Raw genomic sequence first — 21606 nt, forward strand, 5'->3', positions numbered from 1 at the left:
AACATCACAAGTGCAATTTATTCTGTTTTACTTCCTCAAGTTTGTAGCTCCCCTCAACTTGTATATTAAAAATAATTCTTGTAATTTGGAATCCTTCACAAGTAAAAATAAAAGACTGCTAATTTTTTTATGACCTGCAACCTGTACCAAAAATGGGAGTCAGCAACATTAGAAATTGAAATGTATTGACCTAAATAAAAAGTAGAACAATTATTAACCAAGTTGAGGTTGAAATTATTACTTTTATTTTACAGATTAGGAAACAAAGAGCCAGCAAGGCCACGATTAAGTATTGGGTCAGATTCAAACAAAGCTTCCATCTAAGTTCCTTAAAGCATTTTTTGTTTGTTTGTTTTTATACGCAGTTAATGTAGTTAGGATAAAATGAGTTACTTTGGGTATAAAGACTTTCCAAATCTTAAAATGCAAAATAATTTCAGTACTTCTTATTAGAAGTAGAACACAGACATTTCCAAACTTAATAAAATATTATGTTATATGTGTTGGACTCCCTGCCATCTAGTGTGGGAGTGGGGGGAAGAAGGAGAAAAAAGTGCGAACAAAAGATTTTGCAAAGGTCAATGATGAAAAATTACTCATGCATGTTTTGTAAATAAAAAGCTATAATAATAAATTTAAAATAAATAAAAAATAGATGTTATAAGATTATAGCTCTCATCATGAAATTTTAGAGCTGGAAGCAACTTAAAATATGATTTATTCCAATCTCAACCTTTGACTGGACTGAGACCAAGAATGGTAAAAAGAATTTTGATGAAATTAAATTGAATGAATTTGAATGAAGATTCCATGCTAAGAAGAGGGAAGAAGACTGTGAAGGATGAAGAATTATAAAAAAATGTTTTTTGTTGTACAGTAGTAAGGATTCGAGACTATTAGGACACTGGAAGAATCCAAGAGGGGATTTATTAAAATGGATGAATACTGTAGCTCTTAGAGAGATTTAAAAGTTTTGTGACATAAGAAAAGTCATTTCACTTCTTCATTACATTAAAACAATTATTAAAGCTTTTTATTTACAAAGCATATGCATGGGTAATTTTTCCAACATTGACCCTTGCATCTCCTTTTGTTGCAAATTTTCCAGTCCTTCCCTCACCCTCTCCCCTAGCTGGCAGATAGTCCAATACGTGTTAAATATGTTGAAAAGCATGTTAGATCTAATACATATATACATATTTATACAGTTATCTTGTTGTATAAGAAAAAGATCAAAAATGAAGAAAAAGAAAAACTGAGAAAGAAAACACAATGCAAGCAAATAACAACAGAGAGTGAGAATGCTATGTTGTGTTCCACACTCTGTTTCCGTGGTTCTCTCTCTGGGTATAGATGGTTCCTGGATTTCTCCTTCCTCCTTCCTTTATTAAGGAACAGACATGACTGGGACTAGTGCAGGTAGTACCTTTAGTGATTTTTCTGTAAAGGAAATGCTAACTGCCCTAGAGTTAGAAGTTGACACAGAGACTTTGAAACAATTAAAATACTCCTTCTCTCCAAGATTATCCATTACATGTGACATTTGGAATATATGTTCCTCACTCCCCCAGGTAATTTCTTTAATTATATTTTGTATAACTGGTAACAATATTAGTGTGTTTTTCCTAATCATCATCTATATGACTTTATATTTCTACAAGCCTCATTTGAGTTGTTGCCTGTTGCATTGCTTAGTAAATGTTAAGGAATTTTCTTTGAATCAAGCTTTTCTACCCTCACAGCAAGAACTGTTCTCTAATTCTGGTCTCTTACCTTCACTGGTGACTTGACAACAAATGATTTCTTTAACTGAACAGGTTGAAGACTGAAGATAATTAAATTTTAGGAAGAAAAGATACTTCATACTACGGATAGCTCTAGGTTAATTTTTAGCTTCAGGATAGCAAGAAGGATTCTCTCCCTCTACTTTAAACAGGCTGCTCTGTTTAGTTTCAATTCAATGGATTAAGATGACCCTGTCAGTTTAAGCTCATCATCATTTTGCTAATTCAAGCCTGTTAGGATTACTAAGTGAGAACTCAGGTTGTCTGGACAGTGACAAGGTGAGAATTCAGGTTTTCTGGACAATTACAAGGTGAGAACTCAGGTTGACTTGATAGAGGGGGCAAGCTCATTGGCTGGGGTGGTTCTTCCCAGAAGCCCTTGCATTATCCCACGCCCATTCTCTGGGAGGATAAAAAGAGACAGCACTGGGCGCAGAGAGCAGATCGGCCTGGAGAAGGATAAGAGCTGGAGGAGATTCAGAGCCAGGATTCAAGAAAGAAGACTCTGAATTGCATCAGGCTTGACGGGGCTCTCTGCAGGAAGGGAAGTCACTTCTAAGGACAAGAGTTAACAGCAACTACCTGGAGACAACGGTTTGTTACAGGAAGAAGAATCTGTCGGAGAGATTTGAGTAGAAGACACAGCAGATCTCTTCCCAGAGAGTGATCCGGCAGATTCTAGAGACGACAGCTCGCTACAATTGGCGTCCACACGTGGGGCAAGGAATTTTAACTTATCCTGACAAGAGGAGCTAGACCAGACCTTCGCAATTTGGCGCCCGAACAGGGACAGACACAGTCCTGATTCCAGTGGAAAAGCTTCCGATCTAGATCTCAGTCTCTCTGACCCAGAACCGTGAGTAACGAGGAAACTTTGTTAAAGATTAAGTGAGCGTGCTAATAGATAAATAAGGAACTTAACTTGTTAAGGGCTAAACCAGGAATCTCTTATAGCTGAAATGGGGCAGATGTTAGCTATATTCAATCCCTGGACCTCAGCCGATTCAACCCCAGCCACAGAAGCAACCTCAGCTCCACCCCCATTCAGGAGTGGTACTATAGAGAGTATAATCAAGATAATTGAGGAGCAGAGTTTACTTGTAACCTGGGTACAGATTGCTAAACTCTTGGCTGCATTAAGACGCACATCCCCTTGGTTCTTAGAGGAAGAAAAGATAGATGTAGATAAATGGAAGCTAGTGGGATTTGAAATGAAAGAATTTCATGCAAAAAATGGGCCTCGTTCAATTTCTGCAGAGGTATTTTATATCTACAACATAGTTCAATTAGCCTTAAACTATCAAAGAAGTTGTAGGAGAAGGAAAAGTTTTAAAAATGAACAGAGGAGGAAGTGTGAGGAAAAAAGGAAAGATCAAGATCTTGCCCTAGAGCAAGAGGATTTAAATGAGGAATTATGGTATGATTCTCTTGAAGAAGCTTCAACCCTGCCTAGAGAACAGATTATTGACAGGCCCACATCAATCCCACCTTCAGAGGTGGAGGAAGAAGGAGGGGAAGAGGCAGAAACACAAACAGAATTGCCTGTGAAGCAGCCTAAGCCTATGACAAGATTAGGATGTTAGGATTACTAAGTGAGAACTCAGGTTGTCTGGACAGTGACAAGGTGAGAATTCAGGTTTTCTGGACAATTACAAGGTGAGAACTCAGGTTGACTTGATAGAGGGGGCAAGCTCATTGGCTGGGGTGGTTCTTCCCAGAAGCCCTTGCATTATCCCACGCCCATTCTCTGGGAGGATAAAAAGAGACAGCACTGGGCGCAGAGAGCAGATTGGCCTGGAGAAGGATAAGAGCTGGAGGAGATTCAGAGCCAGGATTCAAGAAAGAAGACTCTGAATTGCATCAGGCTTGACGGGGTTCTCTGCAGGAAGAGAAGTCACTTCTAAGGACAAGAGTTAACAGCAACTACCTGGAGACAACGGTTTGTTACAGGAAGAAGAATCTGTCGGAGAGATTTGAGTAGAAGACACAGCAGATCTCTTCCCAGAGAGTGATCCGGCAGCTTCTAGAGACGACAGCTCGCTACACAAGCCTTGACTGATACTACCTTTCTTAACCTCCTCATCCCTTTGACTAGAGGAGTGGAAGATAGAATACCAAACTCCTTTCACTGATTTCCTTATTATAGAGAATAAACTGCCCTTACTTTGCATCTACTGTTTTGCTTGGCTTCAGTTACCACAAACAAGGTGTCCCCAAGCTTTATACTCTCTTGTATCTTTCTCTTCCCCTTTTTTGGCTCCTTTTATGTATTGCCTTTCCCTTTATATTGCACGTTTTATGAGGGCAAGTACTGTCTTCCTTTTTTTATTAATTTTATTCCCAACATTCAGCACAGGCCTGATATATAGTAGATGCATAATAAATATTTATAGGAATAGAATATTAGAGCTGGAAGTAATGTTAGAGCTCATCTATTTAAAATATTCTCCTTAAAAAGATGTCTTTTCCCCATGCATTCTTCTACATAGCCCTGTCTCTAGCTATTCTCTCAGCCTTCACTATTTAAACCCAGCAAAAAAAGGGTCCTGTCTTCTTAAAGCTAAGCAGTCTCTGTGCTGCACCTTCTTGATGAGGTCAAGTCATCAACATCCTACTTCCCACAGTGTGAAAAGAAGTAAAGTATGTGATTGCTGATTCATTGTCAATTGTCAGGGAAAAAACCCTATGTGAACAATTTGAATTCTTGGAAATACTCTAGAACATATTTTTAAAGGGAAAGTGGGTGAACACCTGGAAAAGGACACAGCTTAATCAAGAATAGGTCCAAACAGATTAACATTTTTTTTGGCCAATAACTGAAATCTGGAAAATGTTGTATGTATATATAATTTATATAGATCTGAGCACAGCATTTGGAAAATCCTGCTATTCTTGTGGGAAAAAGTTGGTTGGTGAGATATGTGTTAAGAAGTAGTGTAGTCAGATAGATATAGAAATTATTGAAAGAGTGGACCTAAGTAATAGTTATTAACAGTAGCATTTAAAGAAAGAAAAAAAAATTCTAAAAGAATTACTCAGGGAATATTTTTGTTAATGACTTGGACAGAGCAGTATATAGCGTGCTTTTAAAATTTGCACATTATACAGAACTTTGATAATTAGGATTTCAAATGAGAGAGTCAAGATTCAAGATCTAAAGAAGCCTGAAGGAAGGATCAATCAGTCAACTCGCACTGAACTGTTACTTATATGCCAAGAATTAGACATAGAAAGAAAGTAGGGACAGAGAGGGAAGGCAGTCCTTGTTCTAAAAAGGGAGGCAACATACTAACAAACGCATACAACTGTTATACATACAGGTATATACAAGTGTGATCTATATAGAATATATAATATATTGAAGATATAGACATAAGTACATATGGATGTATATATATGCATATATATAATATGTGGATATATAATATATAAAGACATATACATAATTATATATTATATATGTAAATGAATAAAGATATATAGAGAGAAACAGAAAGAGAGAGAAAAAGAGAGAGTAACATTGAGGCAGAGAGATAAGAGTAATCTTAGAAGGAAGACACTAATATTAAAGAGGATAGAGAAAAATTTCTTGAAGAATGTGAAACTGTTAGCTGAGAAGTAAAAGAAGTTAAGGAATTCAGAAAGTGGAAAGAAGAAGAGGGAGTGTTCTAGGTACAAATAAATGTGTCATATTTAATAAAATGGATTCCAATGAAGTTACAGGTAAATTTTTACACTTGGTTTAAAAAAATCATTTTCATAAACACAAATTGAGGAAGACAGAGCCAGAAATCAATCTGTCTAAAAAGATAGATATGACTTGATGGTCTGTATATTCAATATAAAGGCAGCACAATGTTCCAGACCTTGCATTAGGAAGACTCATCTTTTTTAGTTCAAATGTAATCTCAGATACTTTATTAGCTGTGTGACTCTAGGCAAATAATATAACCCTGTTTGTTTCATCAGTAAAATGAATTGGAGAAGGAAATGGTAAACTAGTATTTTTGCCAAGAAATTCCTAATGCGGAAACAAAGAGTCAGACATGACTGAGAAATAGCTGAATTACAAGAAGCTCACTATGAATCAACAATGTAACACGGTAGCCATAAAAGGTAATGAGATTTTAAACTACAGTAAAAGAGGCATGGTGTTCAAACCTTAAGAGATGGTGGGATCACATCTGGAAAATTATGTTCTGTTTCAGATGTTATAATTTAGAAAGTATATCATCATCTTGGAAAATATTCAGAAAATGAACAGAATGGTAAAAAAAAAATCATTCCATATGTGGATCAGCCAGATGCATTATTGATATTTAATTTGTAGAAGACTTAGGAAGAACAGAATAGGTGTCTTCAGTTATTTGGTAAGTTTTTGTATAGAAAGGTTTTTTTTTTTTTTTTTTTTTATAGAAAGGGAATTTTATATAGAAAGGGAATTTTTTTCCCGATTGTCCTTAGTTAGAAAAACTAGGACCAATAGATGGGTTATAGATTTGGGTTTATTGTTGAGAAAATTCTAGGATAGTAGCTTTAGATCTAGAAAGGACATTAGAGTTCAGATAATTCATCTCCTCACTTTACATATGAAGAAGCTGAGGACCAGAGAGATTAAAATATTTTACACAGAGTAAAAGAGCCAATAAATAGTAGAACAAAGATGTGAATTCCAGACTGAGACCTAACACCTCCCCATTTAACCAATTAGGATGATGAAGATTTTACTAATAGTTCTGAAGAAGAAATAGCAGAATCAAAGTATAAATATTTTTTTTGTGAAAGCAGGAGATGTACTATTCCATAGACAGATGCATTTGATCCCTAGTAGGAATAAGCAATTCTCCCTTGGAGGAATCCTGACCAAATCCCTTACTACTTGTTGCTTTGATGGAACTCCTAGTATTGTTGGTTAACCTGGATGCTTTTCATGAGAGATCTGTTGCTCTCACTGGCTACTTAAACATTCTCCCCTCAAAATATTAATTAACATGAAATCAAAGAAGAAAACAAACAAACCAAAAAAAAATCTTAGGAGAGATACATGGTTGTGTGCTCTGATGTGAGAGAAAGAACTCTTCCAATATGAATGACTGGAGGGAGGCTAAAAGATCTTTCCTCTGGTCAGATATAGGCTGTATAGGCAGAGTATACAGCACACATGCACTGATAATTGGGCTTTCATTAAGCAGTCCTCCCAATAGACACACACACACACATTCCTGAGCAAGGATTTGGATTAATACTTCTAGAAAAAGACTTCTTCCATCTAATTTTCTTAGATTCTTTTATATTTTAATATCTATGTATAAAAGATTATTTATGGATCTTATACTCCCCCAACCTGCCTTAGGAATCTTATTCCTAAACTATAAGATTCCTTTAGGAATCTTATTCCTAAAACTTCCCTTTTGCTTCTCCAGTATTTTATTGCTCTTGCTCTAGATGAAACTTTCCTTTTGTTCTCTTTTTGGGACAAAGGAAGAGCTTACATACAAACATAAATGAATGAATGAATAAATAAATAAATAAAATACCACAAAGGGGGTAGATTATAATACAATTATTCTCAGATCCTAAGCCATTCCTATGATGGGCCCAATTGTACAGGCATTTTAGAGACAATACAAATGTCTTGAATTGTTTGGCAGTAGTTCTTAAGTTCATTGTCTCAAGTCTGAAATGATCATTGAGTCTTCTGATTATCCATCAGGGTTACAGAGTTATGGTTAACATTATGGAAACAGGAGTATAGGATCCTCTGGTTTGGTTCATTTGGCAGTTACAAGTGCAGGAATTAATGAATTGTTAACAATTCAGTTCTTGATTTATTAATTTCCATTGCAGGATGTCTGCTGTAGCTCCAGCTCCCAAGACAATTTTTTTTTTTGGGGGGGAAGCATGGGAGTTCCAACAAATCTTGATTATGTAGTCATTACACATATCTTTACATTACACAGACTTCCTTAATGGGAAAAAACAAAAGCGAACAATCAAAACATCTCTTATTGATCTTATTTCAAAAAGTAACTCTCTCTCTTCCCCTTCCAATCTCTCTCTCTCTCTCTCTCTCTCTCTCTCTCTCTCTCTCTCTCTCTCTCTCTCTCTCTCTTCTCTCTCTCTCTCTCTCTCTCTCTTTCTCTCTCTCTCTCTCTCTCTCTCTCTCTCTCTCTCTCTCTCTCTCTCTCTCTCTCTCTCTCCCTTTCTCTCTCTCTCTCTCTCCCCCTCCACTCTCAACTCATAAAATACTATGTTCACTAGGATAGATTCAGAATAATAACTGGGAAGACTTATATGACCCAATTAAAAAAATGAAGTGACCCAGAACCAGAACTTTATATACAGTAACAGCAATAATGTAAATATGATCAACTGTGAAAGAGTTAGCTCAACTCTTATCAAGATAATGATGCAAGATAATTCCAAAGAACCCATGATAAAAAAAATGCAATCCATATCAGAGACAGTATAATGAACTCTGAAGGAAGACTAAAGCATATTTTTAAACTTTAATTTTCTTGTTGAGTATTGTGTGTGTTTTGCAATATGGAAATATGTTTTATATGACTTCATATATATAATCAATATCCTTTCTGTTTGCCTTCTCAAGGGTGGGAGAGGAGCAGGAAAGTTTGAGAGAATTTGGAATTCAAAATTTAAAAGAAATGTTAAAATGTTACATGTATTTGGGAAATATTTAACAAAATAAATAAAATATAATTTTAAAACTATGCTCATTACTTTCATATTCTTCATACCAATTTCCCTTTTAGCATCTTATGCTTTGGCTTCCACCCTTCTGAAATGGAGGTTTCAAAAGTTTCTAATCATGTATTATTGACAAATCTAATGTATTTTTCTCTATGGTCATTCTCCTTGTACTCTGTGTTTTGTTTTATATTGTTGATTCCTTTTTTTCAAATGTTCTCTTGCTCAAATTCTTTTCCCACATTTTCTACCTCATAGCACAATGTCAACTATTAATTCAATGTTGATGATTAAAAATCAAATGTGCTAGTTCTGTCTATTCCTCTTACCTAAAATCTAGTTTTATATCTCATAACTAATTAGACATTTGCAATTTAATATTTTTACTATGACATTAAACTTACTATAGTTTGAAATACAGAGGAAAGAACTCTGAGTTTGACAATAATTTGTCAAAGTTCAAATTCCTGGGATCCATGTGGCAGTCGGTAAGCATTTGAGCCTTAACATTTACATCTTCAAAATGAAAGTGTAATTCTACATAATTTATTAGGCCCCCTCTAGATCTAAATCTGATCTTGTATACTCATTTTTTCTTTGTCAAAACTATCCTGAATTTATCTTTCTATGCAATCATTTCTCCAGGTACTAGTACTCCAAATATTGACGTTGTTGATTCACCCTTTATCACCTACCATTTCTAGTGAGTATCTAAGTTCATTTGACTCTTTTCTTAAAAGTTCTCTTGTATATATTTTCCCCTCTTTTCCCACTATCTTTCTCCTAAAGCATGCAGTATTATTGTTATTGTTTAAAAACTTTTCAGTCATGTCCAACTCTTTGTTATTTTTTTGGATTTTTCTTGGCAAAGATACTGGAGTAGTTTTCTCCACCTCATTTTGCAAATAAGGAACCTCAGGCAAATAGAGTAAAGTGACTTGCCTAGGATCACAGAGCTAGTCAATGTCTGAGGCCAAATTTGAACTCAAGTCCTCCAGGAAGCTCTGAGATTGGCAATCTTTCCAAGACATATTCAAGCTGTACTTCAAATACTAGTAAGAAAAAACCTATTACTTTAAATATGAAAAAACTGAGGCTGAGAGGTTACATGACTTTCCTAAGGTAACCTAGATGCTAAGTATCTGTGATAGATATTTCTTCCTTTTAATAATAGCTTTTTATTTCAAAATACATGTAAAGAAAGTTTTCAATATTCACCTTTGAAAAACTTTGTGTTATAAATTTTCTTCCCTCCCTTCCCCCACCTCCCTTCCCTAGATAGCAAGCAATTCAATATGTTAAATATGTGCAGTTCTTCTAAACATATTTCCACATTTGTCATAATCCACAAGAAAAATCATCTTGAGAGGACAAAAATAGAGGGATTGAGAATTTTATGTCATGGTTCATGAGTTCTTTTGCTGGGTGTAGCTGGTTTATTTTATTACTTTTATTTTTATTTTTATTTCTATTTTATTACAGTATTTTATTACTGCTCTATTGGAACTGATTTGGTTCATCTCATTGTTGAAGATGGCCACGTCCATCAGAATTGATCATCATATTGTTGTTGAAGTATACAACGATCTCCTGGTCCTTTCACTCAGCATCAGTTCATGTAAATCTCTCCAGGCCTTTCTGAAATCATCCTGTTGGTCATTTCTTACAGAACAATAATATTCCATAATATTTATATACCACAATTATTCAGCCATTCTCCAATTGATGGGCATCCATTAAGTTTCCAGTTTCTGGACACTACAAAGAGGGCTGCCACAAACATTCTTGCCATACAGGTCCCTTTCCCGTCTTTAAGATTTCTTTGGGATATAAGCCCAGTAGTATCCCTGCTGGGTCAAAGGGTAAGCATAGTTTGATAACTTTTTGATCATAGTTCCAAATTGCCCTCCAGAATAGTGGATATATTCACAATTCCACTAACAATGTATCAGTTGTTCATGGCTCTTTTCAACAATAAGATGATTCAGGCAAGTTGCAATGATTTTGTGATGAAGACAGCCATCTACACCCAAAGAGAGGACTATGGAATTGAGTGTAGATCATACCATAGCATTTTCACACTTTTTGTTGTTTGCTCGCATTTTATTTTCTTTCTCATTTTTTTTTCCTTTTTGATTTGATTTTTCTTGTCCATCAAGATAATTGTATAAATATGTATGCATATATTGGATTTAACATATTTTTCCATGTTTAACATATATTGGATTATTTGCCATCTAGGAAAGGGAATGGGGGAAGGAGGGAAAATTAGAGTTCAAAGTTTTATAAGGATCTATGTTGATAAATTATTCATGCATATGGTTCAAAAAAAACTTTAATAAAAAATCAGATCAAAAAAAGAAAAAAATGAGATCGAAAAAAGCAAACAACAAAAAAGTGAAAATACTATTTTGTGATCCACATTCAGCCTCCACAGTCCTCTTTCTGAATACAAATGGCTCTCTCTAACACAAGTCTATTGGAATTGGTCTGAATCACCTCATTGTTGAAAAGAGCCAATTCCATGTGATAGAATTTGAACACAAATCTTTCTCAGCAAATAATCAGTGCTCTATTCACTATGCACAATGCCACTTTAATTCTTTGATTATATGACCCAAATGCATTTTGGAAATCCAAATTTCCATTCCTAAATCTTTCCAAACCTTAATAGTCATTAAAGTTCATCATGTTTGCAAGATCTTATTTTTCTTATTAAATAAGTGAAATTGGAACCAGAACAAAACTTAAATTAAGAAAGAAAAATTCTATCACTCAGCCCTCTTATTCACACTTGCCAACAAGATCTTTCTCTTTCCCCAGATTGGAAATGTAGTGGCCTTTCACAAACTGATCCCATTGCAAATCTTCTGAAAAAAATTCATCTATTTGTTGTTATTTCTTCTTTTGTTATTGTTTCTGCTGTTGCTGCTGATTTTATTTTCTCTATGACATATACCATTTTTTTTTTCTTTTTAGGCAGCCTGATCACTTTTAACTCTTAGGAGCTCATGATATTGATGTAAAACTTAGAGAAGTTACCTAATTGGCTTTAGACCTCCTGAGGCTTAGAACTATTAAACTTCAAGAAACACCAGTGTCTGCCTCCTCAGTGGCAGTGATTATAGGTGTGTGGCACTATTACTGTCACTAATTGTTTGTTATTGTTATTAATTTTGCTGATTAAGAAAATGAGATAGATTTGCCCATGGTCATATAAGAAATGAAAAAAAAATGAATTTCAGAAATATATTTTCCTAATTCTGTGTCTAGAATTCTATTTTTACCAAGCCCTATAAGTATCTGGGATTCTTTAGCGATACTGTGAAAAAAGAGTAGTATTTTAATTAAGTTTCTAGAAAATTGTATAATTTTATTTTATTTTTAAAAGTAGATTAATTTTTCAAGTAATGTGCATTGTCCTGGGCTATCTCATTAAAGAAAACCGCTCAGATGCTTATCCATATGCTATGTCTTTGTTTTCATTCTGCCAGTAAATAAATGGTCTGCAAATTCATATTCATTGTACCAGTAATCCCATTTGCAAAGGACACCTGTAAATCGTATTGTGGCAGTGTTTCCCTTTCCTTCATTTCATTTGACTTTTCTGTTCACCCAGTATAGCAACTATAATAAGTTCTGAAATTTTACCATATCTTCATGCTGACATTTTAATCTCATTTTCTAATAATTTTCTTCATGTGTTGAGTTTCATGCCATTCAAATTTGATATTCTCTTCTATTTATTTACTTTGGTACTGAAATTACTTTTCCTAAATCCATGATTTAGCTTGGAATATATTAATCTAAATATCTCATATGAAACATGTAAGTTAAAAAAAAAACAGATCTATAAATCTGTTAAGTATTGATGTGTTAAAATCTTAATCGTATGTGACTATTCTCCTTGTCATTAAATTTGAATTTTATATGAACTGGATCAAACAATTTTCATTCATCAGTCTTCTTCCAGAAGAAAAAAAAAATGCATGTGACTTCAGAAAAAGACATTCCCTATGTGATTTACATATTGAACTAAGCAAATAAATCAGAAAAAAAATGGATTTTCTGCAGTGTCATATATAAACCTGTTGGGGATTGCATATCTCTGAAATCTTCTTTCCTTTTGTCATTTCAAATACATTTGCCACAGAGTTAATATAGTGCTGAAAAAGTCTGCTTTCAAAGATACCCCTGTTTTCCTTCTCTCTTTTTCCTGTAAAAATTTTAAGGTAATTACAAACCTGGAGTAAAACAGGTAATTTACTGTGAGCCTAATAAGAAAAAAAATTGCCTCATAATGCCAACTAAGTGCCACCTTTTATATGATTCTATGTTATCCTTGTATAGGGTTTATTTGTGGCAATAGGAATTTATAAAACTTTTCGAAAGATTTAATTTACAACACAGTAGTAAATTAGACCCACAAGAATCTGCCCCTTCATAAACTGGTTTTAATCTCTTTTCAGGCTGATTAGACATTACTAGACCATTATATTTTTCCTTTGGCAGGTAGATGTTACAGTGGATTAGAACACTAGACTGGAATCCGGGAGTACTGTCTTCCAGAGTTCAAATGTGATCTAAGACACTTATTACTTGTGTGACCCTGGTCAAGCCACTTAATCCTGTTTGCTTCAATCCCTTACTTGTAAAATGATCTGGAGAAGAAAATGGCAAACACCTCTAGTATCTTGCCAAGAAAGAGTGGGATATAACTAAAAAGAACTAAAGAACTCAAGGACAAAAAAAAAAAAAAAAAAAGTTCTTGCCAAAATGAACTGTTCTATTATCCATACATAGCAACTAATTTCTTATCTCTATTCCTTACAAAAGGTGTCTGTAAGGCTCTAATATATTCCTGTCTTGGAGTCCTAATTTATGTCAGGCAAGCTCATTAACAAGCTTCTAAAGGAGGTTATGCCTGGGTTACTCCCAGTTTTTAGTGTTCTCTCCCAAAATTTCTCTCTATATGTAAAATTTGCATTGCAAATATTTTATATTTTCTTATCTGTATTCATGTTGTTCATTCCTAGTAAAATATAAGCTTTTTGAGGTAAAAAACTATTTTCTTTTTTTTTTCTTTTTTCATCTCTCTCTTCTTTCTTTTTTGTTCCTCCCTCCCTCCCTCCCTCACTCCTTTCCTCAATCTTCCTCCCTCTCTTACCTTCTCTCATTCACCTTCTCTCTTTTTCTCTCTCTTTTTCTGTCTTTCTTTCTCTCTCTTCTCTCTTTCTCTCTCTCCTCTCTTCTCTCTTTCTGTCTCTCTTTTTTTCTTTCTCTCTTTCTTTCTTTCTCAGTACCTAGCATACTAAGTGGTCTATAGGAGACTCTTATTAAATAAATTGAATTGAATTCAAGTGCATTGCTTCAAGTTCTTCGAAAATCTGTAAGTTCAAAATTATTTCCTCACATTCAGCTCTTAGAAACAATGCTCAGAATTGTTTTACTGAGTATCATGTCATTTATTACAGACACTAATATGAAACTTCTCAGAGAATTCTGTACCTGAAATATAGAAAGGAGTACAATAATTTTGACCACCCTCAGATATTCTAAAGTGCCTCTCAGATGCCAGGATACAGAATGTTATATATATATATATATATATATATATATATATATATATATATATATATATGTATGTATATGTATATATATGTATATATATATATATATTTGTTATTATTATTATTATTATTAATAGCATGAAAGTTCAGTAGTCAAAATATGTTGAAGAAATTCTCTGAATCAAAACAATAAGTATATTTATTCATAGCAAGTCTTTTAGAATCACAAATGTAAGGGAATTCACATAGGTTTTCCTTCTGTGTCACATTGTTTCCTCATGACTCTTACAGAGCCATATTGTTTCCACTGTTTCACACACAAGTGTGAATCAACAGTTCTTTCCTTTAAGTCATGTGGGACTGAGTATCTGAGATTGATTTTTTTTTTAATTTAGAAAAAATCTGAATTTATTCTTAGTAAAGTGAAATAGTTTTCCTTCTTTATCTAAACTCCAGAATTCTAGGAACTCCTCTCCCTATTATTCTACTTAAAGAAGAAGGGAACTTCTTTTTGAGAGAATAGATACTACTGTACATTGTTGTGTTATGCTTCAGTGACAGAATGCAGAATGGAGAGAAGATTCTGAGTCATTATTTTCTCATCTACATTCTTCACCTCTAAGCATCAAAATATTGAGAAAATTCGTGGAATTCATTGTCAGGTGATCTAAATTTCCAGCCTATTCAGACATTGTTACTTATGTGTCTTTGGATAGCTCATATTACTATCAGAAACTCTTCAGTTCTCACCTATAAATGATGGTACTAACGCTTTTTGTTATGTACTCACAAGATTATTGTGAGGAAAACACTGAACAATTGTGAAATTACAAAATTATTGTTATTATATCTAAAGTCCTATAAAGCTAAATACTTTCCCGTGATGGCCTTTTGTGAAGGAGCAAATAAGGCAGGCAATACTCTAACCAGGACTTAAGTTTTCTTTAGACTAGGGCCACAATTAAGCATGGAAACTGAAGAGTTTTAGACAGAATCAAAATAAAAATAGGTTACATTCTTAAGATGTGTGCTGCTCATGTAAAAATGCATATATCTAAGTGGGATGTTAAAATTATAGTCTGGTGCCTAAGGTTAGATATGGATAGGTATCAGTAATCATTCCAAGTCCTCTCCAAAGGAAAATATAATACCAGCCTGAAAGGAATTAGGAGAAAGGACCACAAGGCTGGCTTTTCTTATTTCTTCTGGGAAAGGGGGTACCACAATAGAATTATATATTTTTCTGCTTCTAAAAGTTGCTGAAGAAGAACTACACAAAATTATCAGCCTTACTCTCTTTTTTAGTTGTAGAAGCCGTATAGTAAAAACAAAAGTCAAGATGATTGACAATGGCCAAGGATGCAGTGATTGACTTTGGTGGTTTGAATGTCTAATTAAGCTGTATGCACTAGCACCTGTTTCAGGGCAGCCATCTTCAAGGTAAATGGAATAAATTTTTCTTATTTGCCCATTCAGCCAGGGAATCTCTTCACAGGCTTGGAGTAGACATTCTCCTAACTCATCAATGGGTTTGAGGCCTGGTGATATTAATCTCAATGTGGTTAAGGCTTTCTTCCAATGTTTTACTCAGGTGAGGCTGCTGCCCATACTATAGTTTCATAGAGCTACAGATGGGTGAGAAATAGACACAAAAGGTAAATCAGCACCCCTGAAAAAAGGACTAAAATTATAGTTGCACAAATAATAAATATCAAATACATACATTATTCATGAAGCTAATTTACAGAAATAAAACAAGATGAGGAGATTATAATATACCACAAATACATTGAAGTAAATGAGCTTTCTAGACAAAAGTGAGATGAGTTCTTATTCAATTAAGAGGGAGGCCTCAATTTTATCCAAGTGGAAATTTCCTGAATTTCTCTTGGAAAATAGTCATATTGAGGAATGAAATTCTCCTACATGTCTCTAATTTGTCTCAATGACAGTCTGTAAGGTGTGTTTTTCCTAAAGAAGGAATGAAGAGTGCCTCTCCTTTGCAAAGTTTTTTTCAACTTTGCTGCTCTTGAAATCCTACAATTTCTCATTAGCATTTTCTCCACTAATACAGCATCATATTCAACAAGGAGCATATAGCACAGGATTGTTTCTCTCCCACTTAATGTGGTCATGAGTGTAGTTAAACATGGAAAATGGAATACAGATACCTATGAAGGGAATCTATTTGTTCCACTCTTTTTGAAGTCCCAAATTACAAAAAGTATATTTTTAGGATCATAAAGGCTTTCTAGATGTCCTATAGTTGCTGACATTTCAGGTAAAGTTTTACAGTAGCTAATGTTCCCCATTCTCCACCCCCCCAAGGATATTTAATGAAAGTACACGACTTTGAAATATTCCTGATGAAAAGATCAGAACTGACTAATTTTACTTTCAAATACAATTTCAAAAGAAGAAGAAAAAGGGGTGAGAAAAGATAAATGATAAATAATTCAAAATAATTCTCTACATTTCTAATGGCTAAATGGGAAGACTTTTAACTTCTAAGAATTTAATTATTGTTAAGGCAGTTAGGACATACAAAAAAAAAGATAACACAGGTGTGAGTTAACTATCATGGTATGAGTTCAACAAAATAAAATAAAAGGGTGAGAAAAAGAAAATGAATGGCAGAAGGGGTCAGGGAAAGCATAATGGGGTTAATTATGTCATATAAAAGAGGCACAAAAAAAGAGATTTTGGAATAGAGGGAAAAATGAAGGAGTGGCAAGAAATGTTTGAACCTTACTCTCATCAGGAGAAATAAAATACACATCCAGTTGGGTATAGAAATCTATCTTGTTCTATAAGGAAGTAGAGAATAATAGAAAGGGAGGAGCTGATGAAAGGGGAAGATAGATTGGAAGAAATTGATCAAAAGCAAAACATATCTGAGGAGGGACAGAATGACAGGTGAGAAGAAGGCAGACAAAGAGAGAAAGAAACAGGTAGAGAGACTGAGACAGAGAGGATAAACAAATAGAAAATAAAATAGAGGGTAATAATAAATTAGTAATAATAATTATGAATGTTAGTGGGATGAACTCATCTATAATATGGAATTGTATAGTAGAATAGAATAAAAATACTTATCCAACATAAGGATATATGAAGCATACTAGAAGCAGAGGGACACAGAGAGTAAAAGTAAGGGGCTCCAGCAGAATCTATCAAACTTCAGATGAAAGTGAAAAATAAAACAAAACTGTGGTAGCAACCATGAACTAAGACAAAGTAAAAACAAAAATAAAATTAATTAAAAGAGAAGAGCAGGGAAATTACATCTTTCTAAAAGGTACCCGACACAATAAAAGTACAATAAACAATTAACAGATATGTAAATAGTATTAGATTTAAATTCCCAAATGAAAAATTAAATGTTACAGGAAGAAATACTTATAGTTTTGGATGACTCTAATATTCTCCTCCTAGATAAATAAGTCTGACCAAAAATAAACAAGAAAGAGGTTGAGGAAATGAAAAGATGAAAATAATTTTAGAGAAATAAGGTAATATATCTATATCTATATCTATCTATCTATATGTATATGTATCTTTAGAGAAAATTGAATGGAATATAAAGGAATATATCCATACAAAAATTGACCATGCACCAGGGCCTGAAAAACTCTAAACCAAATGCAGAAAAACAGAAACATTCAATGTACTCTTTGTACATCAAAATGTAATAAAATCACATTTGATAAAGGGTTGTGGAAACATAGATTAAAATTAATTGGAAATTAAATAGCATAGTCCAAAAGAATGAATGGAGGTCAAAGAGCAATTCATAGAAACAAAAAAATTATTTAAGAGAATTAGAAAAAATGATACAAGATAACAAATTTCATGGGATGCAGGCAAAGCAGTACTTGGGGAAAAGTTTGTTTTTCTATATGCTTACATCAATAAAATAAAGAGCAAATCAATGAATTTAGCATACAACAACAACAACAACAAAACTACAATAAAACAAATTAAGAATCCTTACAAAAACATTTAATTGAAATTCCTGACAAAGGAGAGATTAATATAATTGTGAGTAAGAAAACCATTGAACTAATGAATAAAATTAGAATTTGGTTTTATGGTTTTATGTTTAAAAACAATTAAAATAAATAAATCATTGGTTTATTTATTTAAATGAAGAAAGAATGAAACCAAATTAACAAAATAAAAAGAGATAATACAACACCAATGGAGAGGAAATAAAAGCCATTTTGCATAACTAGATGCCAATGAATCTGACAATCTAAGTGAAATGGATGAATATTTACCATAATATAAATTGTCCAAATTAATAGAAGAGGTAGACTATTTAAACAACTATATATTAGAAAAAGAAATTGATCAAATCATCAATGAACTCCCTAGTTAAAAATCCTTAGGACCACATGGATTCACAAGTTGCTTGTATGTGTGTGTTTGTGTGTGTGGGTGTAATCACCACATTATCCTCACCTCACCCAAGCCTTTCTTTCAATTTATTCAATTAAAATGACAGCCATAAAACAATTGATAATATTTTCATACATAAGAAACAAATTATTTTACCTCATTTAGTCTCTTATAATTAGTCTTTAATGCTTATATTTCTTCTGAATGTTATAAGTTGATTTTTCTCCTAAGTTCTGTTGCTTTTGTCAAAATATCTGAAAATGTTTCAGTTCATTAACTGTCCTTTATTTCATTCAAAATTATACTTAACTTTGCTGGGTAAGTTATCCTTGGTCATAACACTAGCTCTTTTTGTTCTAAGAAATATTGTCTTATACTCCTTCAATGTAGTGTCTGCTAGATCTTATGTAATCCTTATTATAGCTCCATGATATTTAATTTGTTTTATTACTTCCAACATTTTCTCCTTAACCTACGGGTTTTGAAAATTGGTTATGATATTCCTGTAAATTTTCTTCCTGTGGTCTTATTAAGGTAGTGATTGGTAATTTTTTTCCCTATTTCTTCTTTGCCTTTATAGTCTCGAACTTTAATAAAATTTACCTTGATAGTTTATTATAATATTATATCAAGGTTTTTCTTTTTTTTTTTATTGTAATGTTCAGGCACTCCCAACTATTCTTCTATTCTTTTATTTTTTCTTCTCTGTTAACCAGACCAGTTGTTTTTCTGATATAATGTTATACATTCCCTTCTATTGTTTCAGTTTTTTAAAATTTGTTTTATTATTTCTTTGTGTCTTAGAAGATCATTAGCTTGTCTTTACCCAATTCAAGTTTTCAAGTTATTATTTTTTTTCTTAAGTTTTTGGTTCTATTTTTCAAGTTGATTGACTTTTCCTTTTTTTTTTTTTTTTTTTTAATTGTTCTTATTTTTCCCCTCAATTCTTTGATTTTTAAAATCCTTTTCAAGTTCTTCTAAGAATTCTTTCTGTTTGGGATCATTTGATGTTGTCATTGAAAAAATGAGCAGTTTTTTATTTTCTAATTATTTTTTTCTTCAATATGAACCCTGGTCTCCATTCCCATAGTATCTATGTGTGGGCTCTTTCTCTTCTGTTTGCTTATTTCATTTTTTTTGTTTAATTTTATTTTTAGTAGTTATTAGTGTGACCAAATTCCAGTTCCAGGATATGAGGAATTATGCCCTAGCCTCAGGTATTTATTACTATTATTTTCTTTTGTATGCACAGAGCTCAACCTTGAGTTATCCTCTCCAACTCCTGCACCATGGTACCAGTTGCACTGCCCCACAAATGAACTTATCCCCTGTGCTTCGTTTGCTGATGCCAAACTACAATTATCCTCTCTTCTGTGGAGCTGAAACCAAAAACTCTGCTCACCTGCAATTGTCCACAGCCAGCAAGGTTCCTGTCTCTATGGTACTGCACTCACCAGGTATGTGCTAGCTCCTTCTCCCCCATAGCAGTAGTCAAGCCTGTGATTTATATGATCAACACAACTGTGCATGGTGTCTTTTGATAGTGGAAGGTCGTTTAATCTACTCAGCTGTCAGGCCCCCATACAGTCTGTGAGATGAAAGTTTCTAAGGCTGAAACTGCATCCCAGCCCCAACAACCCTCAGGGCTTGAAGTTTGTTGATTCTCAAGAGTTGGCCTGGAAGTGTTTGAGCTTTACTCAGGTCAGACTTCTACATTGGGAGATCCCATCTTTCCTAGGGTTTTTCTTAAGTTGTTTTAAGAGAACTACTATGCCTTGATTTTTGTTTGTTGATGTTGTTCTACATTCCCTCTGAGACAGTGTTCTATCTTTCTGTGGAGGAAATTTTGAGAGCTTAAAGTTTTCTGATCTACTCCAACATCTTCCCAGAATCTTCTCCAGAGTGGTATCTTTCATTAATTAATTAACATTCTCATGCATATACATATCTTACACATCCTAGTGATTCTGAACCAATTTAGGTTATCACCCATGCCCTACATCTCAATATGATCCCCCCAAATCCTCCCATTTCAAAGTTCTAATCAAATTCCATGTACCCTTTGCACTATGCCCTCTGAAATGCCCTTTCCATAGAACAAACTTTTCTTCATTTGAAATTTTTTCTATTTACACTTTTCATCTTTAATCAGTTGCTGAAACCTGTATCTCCACTGATGTGACAGTCTTCCTGGCCACATTTTTCAGGACTCTCATTTCTCTCAAGTCGCTATCTGAGTTGGAAATTGAATATTCCTTGCTTCCCATTGCTAACAAAAGGTTCTCATCCAACTTTCATTACTCAGCAAATCCCTTTGGGGTCCATGATACTCCTATCTACCATTCATCAAAATACTAGTTGCTATTGTATATACATCTCCAGGTCATATCCATTCTTTTCTCAATGGTACTCTCACAAATTTTTGCTGGTTCCCAATTCTTGCCCTCCTACTTGAGAACATCAACATATTTACTGGCTTTCCATCAAATATTGTTACCGTTCCTCAAGCTGTTCAATTCCTATAAACCATTCTTTGTCACTAAAGCCAAAAAGAAAGATATTTCCTACCCTTGATATTGCCATAATTCACAAGTAAGCCACCTTCATGTTCAAGCATTTCAATACCCTCACATTTGATCAATATTCTGTTGGCTTTCCACCACTCCTTTCTTCCCTTCCCAAAACAAAGTCTAGCCACACTGGAACCTCCACTTCATACAACCTTCAATTCTCTCCCAAGCTATCTTCTCTGTATTAACTACTCTCCCTTCTCAAATCCATTCTTTAACTAATTCAAATCTCCACTGACCCACATGTGTATTATTTAACTAATATATCCCTAAATTTCATATTTGGAAATGCCATTGTTCTTGATATCAATTAAATCAAAACCTAGCAGAATTTCTCCAGAAAATAAATAAACCACTTTTCATTTTTTTCTTTTTCTTCACAAAATAATTTTAGCAGTTGGAATTTTTCTTACTTTTGGATATTTATTTAAAGTACAAAAGCTACCCAGTGTCATCAGGCAAAATATTGATCAAGCCATTCTTGTAAGTTATATTAGATCTTATTCCAGAAATTACTTGGAAGGAAATTTTATTTTTTCCCTAATTTTTATTTGTTTACTAATAAAACTTTAT

Source organism: Sminthopsis crassicaudata, chromosome 4, assembly GCF_048593235.1.
Source record: "Sminthopsis crassicaudata isolate SCR6 chromosome 4, ASM4859323v1, whole genome shotgun sequence".
NCBI classification, from domain to species: Eukaryota; Metazoa; Chordata; class Mammalia; order Dasyuromorphia; family Dasyuridae; genus Sminthopsis; species Sminthopsis crassicaudata.